At 38.7% G+C, this 10,185-nt stretch overlaps 1 long non-coding RNA gene across 1 annotated transcript; it reads right to left on the reverse strand.

Moving 5' to 3' along the window:
• On the reverse strand, positions 7-1,055 carry LOC107642127. Its single transcript, XR_001620619.2, has 3 exons — positions 813-1,055; positions 667-720; positions 7-589 (listed from the first exon to the last, which is right to left on the reverse strand). It is a non-coding gene; the product is annotated as an uncharacterized LOC107642127 (long non-coding RNA).

Consider the following 10,185-nt stretch of genomic DNA (forward strand, 5'->3'; position numbering starts at 1 on the left):
GTTTGATCTTTTCTGCTGCTGGACAGATTTAACAACCTAACTTTAAAAATTTGCCATAAATTGTATATTTAACAAAAAGGTCCCAAAATTTCCAGTTTAGTTCCTTATATTCCCAAGTTTAGCCCAAACTTGGTCTCATGTAATTCCGATCATTACATAATTAGTTACAGTATATACAATACCACCACAACACAACTCTACATCCTTATTAACAAACACCAATTCTAATCTATCATAAATAAATATAAGAGCACACCATTAATAGCATTCACACCTCATAATTCTAATATATAAATTCACTAGCAAATCTATTCTAACAACATTACAAGGCTAATCATTAAATACAACAAACAATCCAACTTATTCTATGGTTCCTCTAACCTAAGTTTTCACAACACCGTAAATATTAAACGTGCGAAACTTAAACCATACCTTGGCCGATCACTTAATTCACCCAAGGCAGCTTCTCAACATAAAATCACAGCCCCTCGAAGCTCAATCAAATAGCCCCAAAGCAAGCCTTGTCACCAACAAAGTTCCAAGTAATCCAAATTCAAGTTCAATGCATAAACACCCTCTTAAACTACACCTAATACACATATATATGTTCCAATTCAGTTCTCTATTACCAAAAACAAGATTGAGCTAGGGTTAGGGTGTTCTTACCATACCCATATGCTCAATAGCTTGAGCCCACAAGTTCCGGAATCTAACTTGAACCTAGAACACAAAAATTGGACAAGATTCACTATAGGTTTTCAAGTTTACCAAAGAAAGAGGGATAGAGATTCTGAACTCAATAGAAGGCTTACCAGAGAAATTGTTTAGATAGAAAGGTAGAGCTCGACGCGCTGAGCGCGTGGCCGCGAACGGTGCGGCAATCGGAGCCCGGATGAGGAAGTTATGGTAGTTGGAAGGAATGGTGAGGGTTAGGTTTCTTCTCTTCTCCCCCTTGCTGTGTTTTTCGTTGCTGTGGTGAAATGGAGAAGATGAAGCTGCTGCTTCATTTATGTTAGGGGCCCGGTTGAACCCATGGGTCCGGTTTGGGTCCCGGTTCAACCGGTTCGGCCCTTCCGGTCTGATTTTGGGCCAAATTATCGAAATTGGTATCAAAATTCTCGTTTCGATGAGCTCTATCCTATTTTGATATTAGTTTTGTATTTTTAACTTTCCTAATTAAAATTCAATTTACTAACTAATAATTTACCGATTTTAGCGGGGTTTACACTTTCCAAATTTGTCAAGATAGCACCGTGATAGGTCAGCCACATAAAAGACCGGATCCTTTCAGGTCCTTTCCAAGATCAGATCGGGCTGAACAACCTATCATTCTGACTAGAAGAGTCTCCGTTGAGCTTCTGGTATGTCTTCTTCAGGTTGAAGGCTCCATCTGAGGAAAGGTTCCAAGCAATATGATCACTTTGTTTCCAAGGTGAAGGGGTGCAATAGCCACTATCTTTTTAATAACATCCTCGGCCAGCCAAGTCTCCAGCTTCCCCACGTCCCAGTTCCCTATGACCAAAAGAAAGTCCGTAAGAAAACTAAACTCATCAATATTAAAACTAACCTGATTAGCATGTTGCACCAACGGCCCTAACTCAGGGACCCAATTATGGTTCCAAAAATTAATTTTGGATCCATCTCCAATTCTCCAGATGTGGTTTTGTTGAACTTCAGGCCAAACTCTGCAAATGCCTTTCCAAAAATTTGATTCTTGTCTCTTCCTTTCCACTCTTGGAATAATGTCATTCCCTCCGTTGTATTTTGAGCGAACCACCTTCGCCCAAAAAGAATCCCTCCTTTCTACTAGGCCCCAACCCGCTTTTACCATGAACACGTGGTTCATAGTGCTGGCGTGGCGAATACCTAACCCTCCTGACTTTTTAGGCTTACAAACTTTATCCCAGCTTAGAAGGTGAATCCTTCTGGAGCTGTTAGTTTCACCCCCAAAGAAAACTCCTGCATTTACGATAAAGTAGAGACAAAGCAGTTTGCATAGTATAAGTAGGTAAAGAAGAAAGAACAGATTTCACCAGAGTCGCTCTGCCAGCTAAGGATAAGGATGAGGCCTTCGAAGAATTTAATCTCGCATTCAACTTGTTAATGATATCGTTGAAAGTATGCTTCGAAAATTTGGAATGTAGGAGAGGAACCCCCAAGTATTTACCGAGAACATCCGTCTTGGAGAAGTGCAGAGCACTACTGATTTCGGCGCGCACATTGTTACCCACATTTTTTGAGAAGAAAACTCTAGTTTTTTCCTGGCTAACTCTCTGACCAGAACTATCACAAAAGGCTGCCAAGCACTTGTTAATAATCTCAGCTTGTTCAAGTCTAGCTTCTGAGAAAAGAATGAGATCATCCGCAAAACACAAATGAGATAAGGCAGGCCCATCCCTTTTAAGGCGAATATGTTTCCAGAAGCCATGATCAACTGCCGCATTAATGAGCTGAGAGAGCCTTTCTATACAGAGGACAAATATATAAGGGGGGATGGGGTCTCCTTGACGAATGCCTCTAGAAGGAGTAAATTCATCAAGTTCTTCACCGTTCCATAAAACTCTCATTCTGGCTGTAGAAATGCAATGAAGAATAAGATTAACCATCTGAGAAGGGAAACCAATATCCTTGAGCGTTTCTTCAACAAAACTCCACTTGAGCCTATCATAAGCCTTCTCCAAATCAATTTTGATAGCCATCCACCCTCTCGAACCTTTTTTATTTCTCATTGAATGAATCACCTCCTGAACAATAATAATATTGTCAGAGCTTTGTCTACCTAGAACAAAACTACATTGGGTGGGCTGCACAATATTGTTCATGAGCTTCCGCAGTCGATTAGCAATAATCTTGGTAACCACTTTATAAGTGACATTACAAAGACTGATGGGGCGCATTTGCCTGAAGCTGGTAACCGGGTCAGATTTAGGAATAAGGGTGATAAGGGTTTCATTAATTTCCCCAACTTTCTCTGGCTCCACAAAAATTTGTTGCACCAAGGAGCACAGATCAGTTCCAACACGATCCCATTGACTTTGATAGAAAACAACTTGGAGGCCATCTCTTCCCGGTACTTTAAAACTTCCCATATTAAAAATAACTTCCTTAATCTCCATATTAGAAACCATGCTGCCGATCTGGTTGAGCTCTTCACTACTAACGTTAGGGAATGAATTACTGAGAACAAAGGGAACATCAGGCAAGAAGTCCTTATAAAGATCCACAAAAAAATTCTTAGCTAAGTCTTCTAATAACTTTGGCTTAGTGATCAAATTACCAAAATCATCAATGAGGGAAGTTACTTTATTCCTTCTTCTCCTAACCATAGTTGAGCCATGAAAAAATTTTGTGTTTCGGTCACCAAATTCAATCCACTTACATCTTGATTTTTGAAACCAAAGTAATTCTTCATGAGTCAGAACCTCCTCATATTCTTCCCAAAGCTGATTCTGAAGGTTTTCCAGAAAATAATTACGATTAACACTAGTAGCCAAACTGGAGGCAATACCTTGAAGCCTTCTCAAGAGAGTTCTTTTTCTCTTGAAAATATCCCCAAAAATATTTTTATTCCAATCTTTTAAAGAATTTTTAAAGCTGACAACAACACTGTTCCAAGAAGAAGAGACATCCCAGGAATTAGAAACCAAATTTGAAAAATCCGGATGCGCCAGCCAAGCCACAACAAACCGAAAAGGCCTCCGATTCCTATTTTGAAAGGAAGCAGTGTGTAGTTGCAGACAAATAGGAGAGTGATCAGAATTAAAATTGGGCAAATGCCTCAGGGTGCCCTCAGGGAACGATAATTGCCACTCCAAATTGCTCAACCCTCTATCCAATCTCTCAACAATGTTACCTCTTCTCCAAGTAAATGGCCAACCCACAAAACTCAGATCAATAAGCCTACAGTCTGAGATACAACTCTGGAAATCATGACAAGCACTATGAACAACATTAGTAGAGCCTCCCCTTCGTTCATAATCGTGGAGCGTAGCATTGAAATCACCTAGAAGACACCAAGGAATGGTAATATTACTCGCCAAGGATCGCAAATTACTCCAAAGGATTCTTCTGTTAACGCGATGGGGCTACCATACACCGCAGATAGGAGCCAGGGGGTCGAGTCACCACCAACAACCTTGAGATGCACCATCTGGCTATTATGATCCAGGACATCAATCTTTCAAGTACCAGAGTCCCAGAGGCACCAGATCCCACCAGATCTGCCATTAGCTTCAACAATGAAAGAGCTACCGAACCCTATATTATTCCTAATCCAAACGCCACGCGACCTACTTATCTGAGGCTCTAACAGAATAATGAAATTAGCACTATATTCTTTTCTGAGGTCTCTAATAAGAGAGTGGAAAAATTTACTACCGGCACTCCGACAATTCCAACAGATAACATTCATTATAACAAGCAAAAAAGGATAGGGGAGTCACCAGCGACAACGTTACACCTGGGTATGAGACCCTGACTTGCCATTCTGCTACCAAGGGATAAATCCCTCTCTTTGATTTTTTTTACCACCAGAATCAATCATACTCTCATCTGGGGGCCTATCGAGATCTTTTCCTGGACTCCGCACAGCCTCTATATCCATATGAGAGTCAGAGGAGCTTGCATTCATCAGTAGAGAATTATTCCTTACCACAGAACCTTCATGACCTGTAGCAACTTGCTTCATAGCAACAAAAGCCTCATTCTGCTCTCTTTGAAGTTTTCGCATATACTCCATCACTACCCCTTCCATATCATTAGTTTCACGAGACTTCTTCGTAGGAGACACGGTGACAATGCTCTTGGAAGCTTCAGGAGAGGAGGAAGGATTCTTGATGACTATTTTAGGATTAGGCTTTAACCCTTTTTCAGATCCTTGTGGCCCAACTTTATTAAAGGGGCCCATTTTACCACTGTGAATTTTTACCTGCACCAACCCGTAAGACTTTTTTTGAATGATTTGACTCTTATTATTCACTATCAAGGCCTTTGAGGCCTCGGGGCCACTTGAAGCTATAATGGCTTCCTCTTGCATGGAATTCTTAGCCGAAGAATTTATTCCTTCCTCATTCAAAGTAATAAAACGTGAGCCATTAGCATTGGTGGGCATATCATCCTCATATTCTCTTTCCTGATTATTAGGTAGATCTTGACCAATCATGCCTCCAATCTTTCCTTGATTATTCATGCCCTTTTTCCGCCTAAAGTTACGTTTAACTAACATCCATGGCCCAAAATCAGGGGAAATTTGATTCCCTTGATTACCACCGCTAGGATCTTGATTCTTTCCATTTTGGTTCTCAGTCTCGACAGATGGTGGATCTTCGAAAACCATAGTGTTCCCTTCCGCGCTAGCTTCATGGCCCGCCGTCTTACCCACCGGTTCATCAGTGCATAAATCAGACCTGTGACCATACTTGCCGCAGGAGAAGCAAATTTGGTGCAGTCCTTCATATTCAATATAGAGTTCTGATCTAAGAACCGAGATCCTAGGGACAATTTTTTGGCAAGATCAATTTCGATACAAATTCTAACAAAGCGTCCTCTAGAATGGATTGAGGTTGACCGGTCAATTTTGAGCATGTGACCAATAGTAGACCTAACTCTCCATAGAAATTTATGGTTATAGAGCTCAATAGGGAGGTTTGGTATCCGAATCCAGGCAGCAATTTTTTTCACTGCTTTCTTAGATTCCAAGAAAAAAGGTCGCCATCTTTGCACAATGAGATAGTGTCCGGCAATCATCCAAGGTCCTTCCATTAAAGCATGAGAGTAGTCTTCTGCATCTGCAAAGTGAACTAAAAAATAATTACGATCCATATCAATAACATTAATAGAGCCTTTCTTACCCCAATCTCTCTTTAAACGTTGTTCCATAAATCCTAAGCCAACTCTTTTGCCCAAAAGCTTGACATAGAGTGCGGATCTCCATGGTTTACACCACTCGTCAAACTCTTCCTTCGAAATAGGAATGGTGGGACAAGGATTGAACGGTTCCTCTTCATGGGTGTCTTTATCCGCATCTTGGTACCATCTATTCTCTGGATCCGGTATGTCTTCATTAACCTCTTCCATGTCAACATGCTCATCCTCAATGATAGAGCCCGCCACGGTGAGGAGCGTATCCTTATACGAGATTTTGGAAGCTCCCGACTTATTTCCATCACAAGGACCAGTAACTTCCATGTCCTCGCTTGGTTGATTAAGATCAACACTGGCACGCGTTTTCACCTTTTTAGTACTACGCTGCACTAAGTCTTCTTCTTGCTTAGAAACCCTAGCAGAGCCTTTCTTAGTCATTTTTCTATTATAATTAGTTGACCAATCGTTTTGTAACTCTTTTGATATTAGATGAGAATCTAAGTTTGCATTTTTGTTTTGGAGGTAAGCTTATGCTGGTGTCTTCAGCTGGGTTAGACCTTTGTAACCATTTTTGCTGTATACTGCATTTTCTGTTAGGCATGTTATTGAGTGCATGATATTCACATTTACTTGAATTAGATATGGCATTGCCTTCTATTCCATGGCATTAACATCTGCATTCAGTTTAAATCTTTTTGGAAGTTCATTTACTGTGATTATGAAATTACAAGCAACAATATTTTCTGGTTGGCCACTTAGATTTTGTGAATTTCGTTTAAAGCAGAGTTTTTGTCGGTGATCAATGTAGCATTAATCTCATTAGTAGATCAATCCATTTTGTGTTAGAACTGGTATCACATAGGGATAATGAACAATAAGCCATAACCGAATTGAGCAGAGGATATGAAACATGTAACTGGTTTCTGTTTTATTTGAGTCATGTTGCCTTAAGTACTTTCGTTATGTTAAAGAAATGCCTATTCTCATATGTATGTCTAACTATGGTGGAAAGTGGAACTAAATGTGCTCAATTACCAAATTAACTAGATGCTAGATCTTCATGAATTCTGTAATAATAAATTAACAATTTGGCTTCAGAGTATTTCTTTTCATTTTCATAGCTTGCATATTCTGTTGGCAAATGTAATATCATGGCACTCTAACATATATCACTTTGTTTCCAGCAAAGGGAAGTTTGGGGACAGCAGCTGTGAACTACATAGACAGTGATGAAGATGAGTGTCACAGCGAACATTGCAGAGGAAAGACACTAAGCTGAAGGTTATGGCGGATAATGAGATTCCGAGTTCTTCAGGTGCTGTCAAGCGAAAGCAGCGTCCAAGTGCTTCTATAAGTGATGTCGGTAGGAACAATGACGTCTTGGATGGCTCAGATTGTGATACTGCCAGTAACAGTTGCAGTTCTTCTTCTGGTTCATTATATAATATATGGATCAGCTTCCGTTGAGTTCACTTACAAGTAAAAAGAGAATGAGAACTGAGCCAGACACTCTTTTGGTTCGAACTCTTCACCAAAGTAAGTGACAGGCGGTGTGCATAAGAAATATATGTATGAAATATTGAATGACTTGTATATATTCGTTTTTACTGGGCATTTCGTGTTTTGTCTATATCAAAATGTAATGAAACGTCCTCTTTGAAAAGAAAATGTCCAAATGTTCTTAATTTTGTTTCAATTCTAATAGCCTTCCCCTAGTCTCTTAAATCAATTCTTCTGGGAAAGCAAGAACTATATTTTCCACTATATGTTGCTTAAGAGATGTAGTCATGTAGATTATTTTATTTTTTGTTACATAAAGATCTATATTTTCTTCATGGGATTTCGATATAGTTATTGATCCTGTGCTTTATTATTTAGTGTCTTTCTCTTTCCTAAACATGGATGTGTATTTACTTCACTTCACTTCACTTCACTTCACACAAGTTATTTTGTTGAAGATCTTGTACTATCTAGTCATAGATGTAAAAACAACTTAAAAAACCTTCTCCTTGATGTTTTAATATGTTTCTGATGTGATAGCTAAAAGCTTACATTTATAATGATCTCATACTAGTTTCCAAGTTTTTTATTGAGAACCCATGTTTTCTTGCGCCCATTGTGAACTGAGTTCATAATTCATTTTTGCGTTTTATACTAACAAATTTATATCCTTATGTGATATTTTTAAGTTATTTAACGTTAACGTTAAAAAGTTAGCTGCAAAAATATCGTTAAAATATTTTCAAATGGTACAAAATAAGCAAAAAATATAAATTTTTTATAAGCAAATTATTAGTGTATTTGATTCGAAATTTTGTAAGAGTGGTTATATTATTAATTAATTATATAGAAAGCACATCCAAAAAACAGAACTAAAATCTGATCTTTATATTTTTTTTATCATTTTTAAAAACGTTTTTGACCATTCAGAAAAAATTGCAAAAAAATATTCACTTAATATAAAATTACTAAAGTATAAAGGTAAAAATATTTTATTTTTTGATGATAGTTAAAAAAAATTACATCAAAATTCAACCTCTAAAATTTTATTTGAGAATTTAACAATTTAATATTTTTCTTGATTTTTAAATTATTTTAAGATTATTTCGAGAGTTATAATTGGAGACATTTTTGTGGTTTGCTCTCATTTTTTTCATTGAACCAAATGATACCAAACCGAACCGCACCGAACCACCAATACAAATGAAATGAATATCCCCTGCATAAACCCAAGCAGTAACACACAAACTCGGTGACACTTTTTAATTTGAATATGGAAGCAAAAGTGGTGAAGCAGTAACACACACAAACCCGGTGACACTTTTTAATTTGAATATGGAAACAAAAGTGGTGTTGGACTCGGATATGGAAAATACAGGTGCTTCACAGCCATGTGGTGTCAGTGGAACAGAACTCGGACCATGTGAGTTGACGGTCCGAATTGCGTTTGATATTCCATTTCATAAAAAAATTGACAACAACAAATAACTCGGAGGGTCCGTTTTCTAGCTTTCGAAATTCATATTTGCCCAACCACAAGTCGGACCATGCGATTTCTTAAGCAAAATTTTTAAAATCAAACAACTCGCATGGTCCGATTTGTGTACTCAGGTTTTTCAAATTTTTAACACAAATCGAACCCTTCGATTTGTGTACTCTGAATTTTTTTCAACTTTTTAAACACAAATCGGAGGGTCCGATTTGTGTTCTCCCACAATTTTAAAAAACACAAAAAATTACTATGTTAAAGTATATCACTCATTTTGTTTCCATATCAAAAATTTTTAGCCACCTGGTGATTCTCAATCCCCTGAACAACTTTACATTGAACCACAACTACGGAATTATATTTAGCTTGCAAAATTTCGAACTACTTAATGATAAATTTCAATGCTTTTCATTGATAGGAGGGGAATATTCTAATTACCATCATTTTCAATTAGGGACGTTCAAAATCGATCCGAATCGAACCAAAAAAATAAAAAATCAAACAAATCAAAAATAAAAAAATCGAAAAAACATGTTTTGCTATTTTTATTGCAGTTCGATTTAGTTTTCGATTTTGATAATAAAAATCTTAACCGAATTGAACCGAACCGATAAAGTAAAAAAACCAAGCCCACCCCACCCCCAAATGAACGTGACCTAACTTCTTCTAACCCAGTAACCCCCACGTCCCACCCTCAAACGGAACCTAGCCCCTCTCTTCTCAGTTCTCACAGTCTCGCTCTCTACACCCTCAGCGCCGGCGAGACCGTTCCTCCCACCACCTCGCAGCGCCGCGAAGCTTCCTCCCAGCGCCCCCGGATTTTTCCTCCCACTGCTCCCAAGACCTCCTCGCGGACAGAGAGAGCACCACGAAGCCCCAGCCATAGCCAGCGCCCAGCAGCCCAGCACTACCCTCGCACAGTCGCACCCAGCAGGCAGCAGTAGCACAGCACCACCCACTCACCCAGGACCACCCAGCGGACAGAGCCCCACGCCACCACCTAGCACAGCACCACGCCACCACCCAGCAGCGTTTCTGGCCACCCACAACACAACACCTCCCACCCAGTCACCGATTCAAGTCAGAGATGGAGCCCGAGCCACTGAGTCAGGCATGTAATTTGACTGAAATTGCTGTTCTGTTTGTTGTTCATTTTCAATTGCTGTTCTGTTGAATTACTGAAAATGCTTTGGTTTGTACTTTGTATTGTTAGTATTGTTGAATATCTGTTATAATATCTGAAAACTTTATCTGAAACTGCTTCTGGTTTATTATTATTATTATTATTATTATTATTATTATTATTATTATTATTATTATTATTATCTAACCCT

The sequence above is a fragment of the Arachis ipaensis genome, chromosome B05, assembly GCF_000816755.2.
Source record: "Arachis ipaensis cultivar K30076 chromosome B05, Araip1.1, whole genome shotgun sequence".
In the NCBI taxonomy this organism is placed as follows: domain Eukaryota; kingdom Viridiplantae; phylum Streptophyta; class Magnoliopsida; order Fabales; family Fabaceae; genus Arachis; species Arachis ipaensis.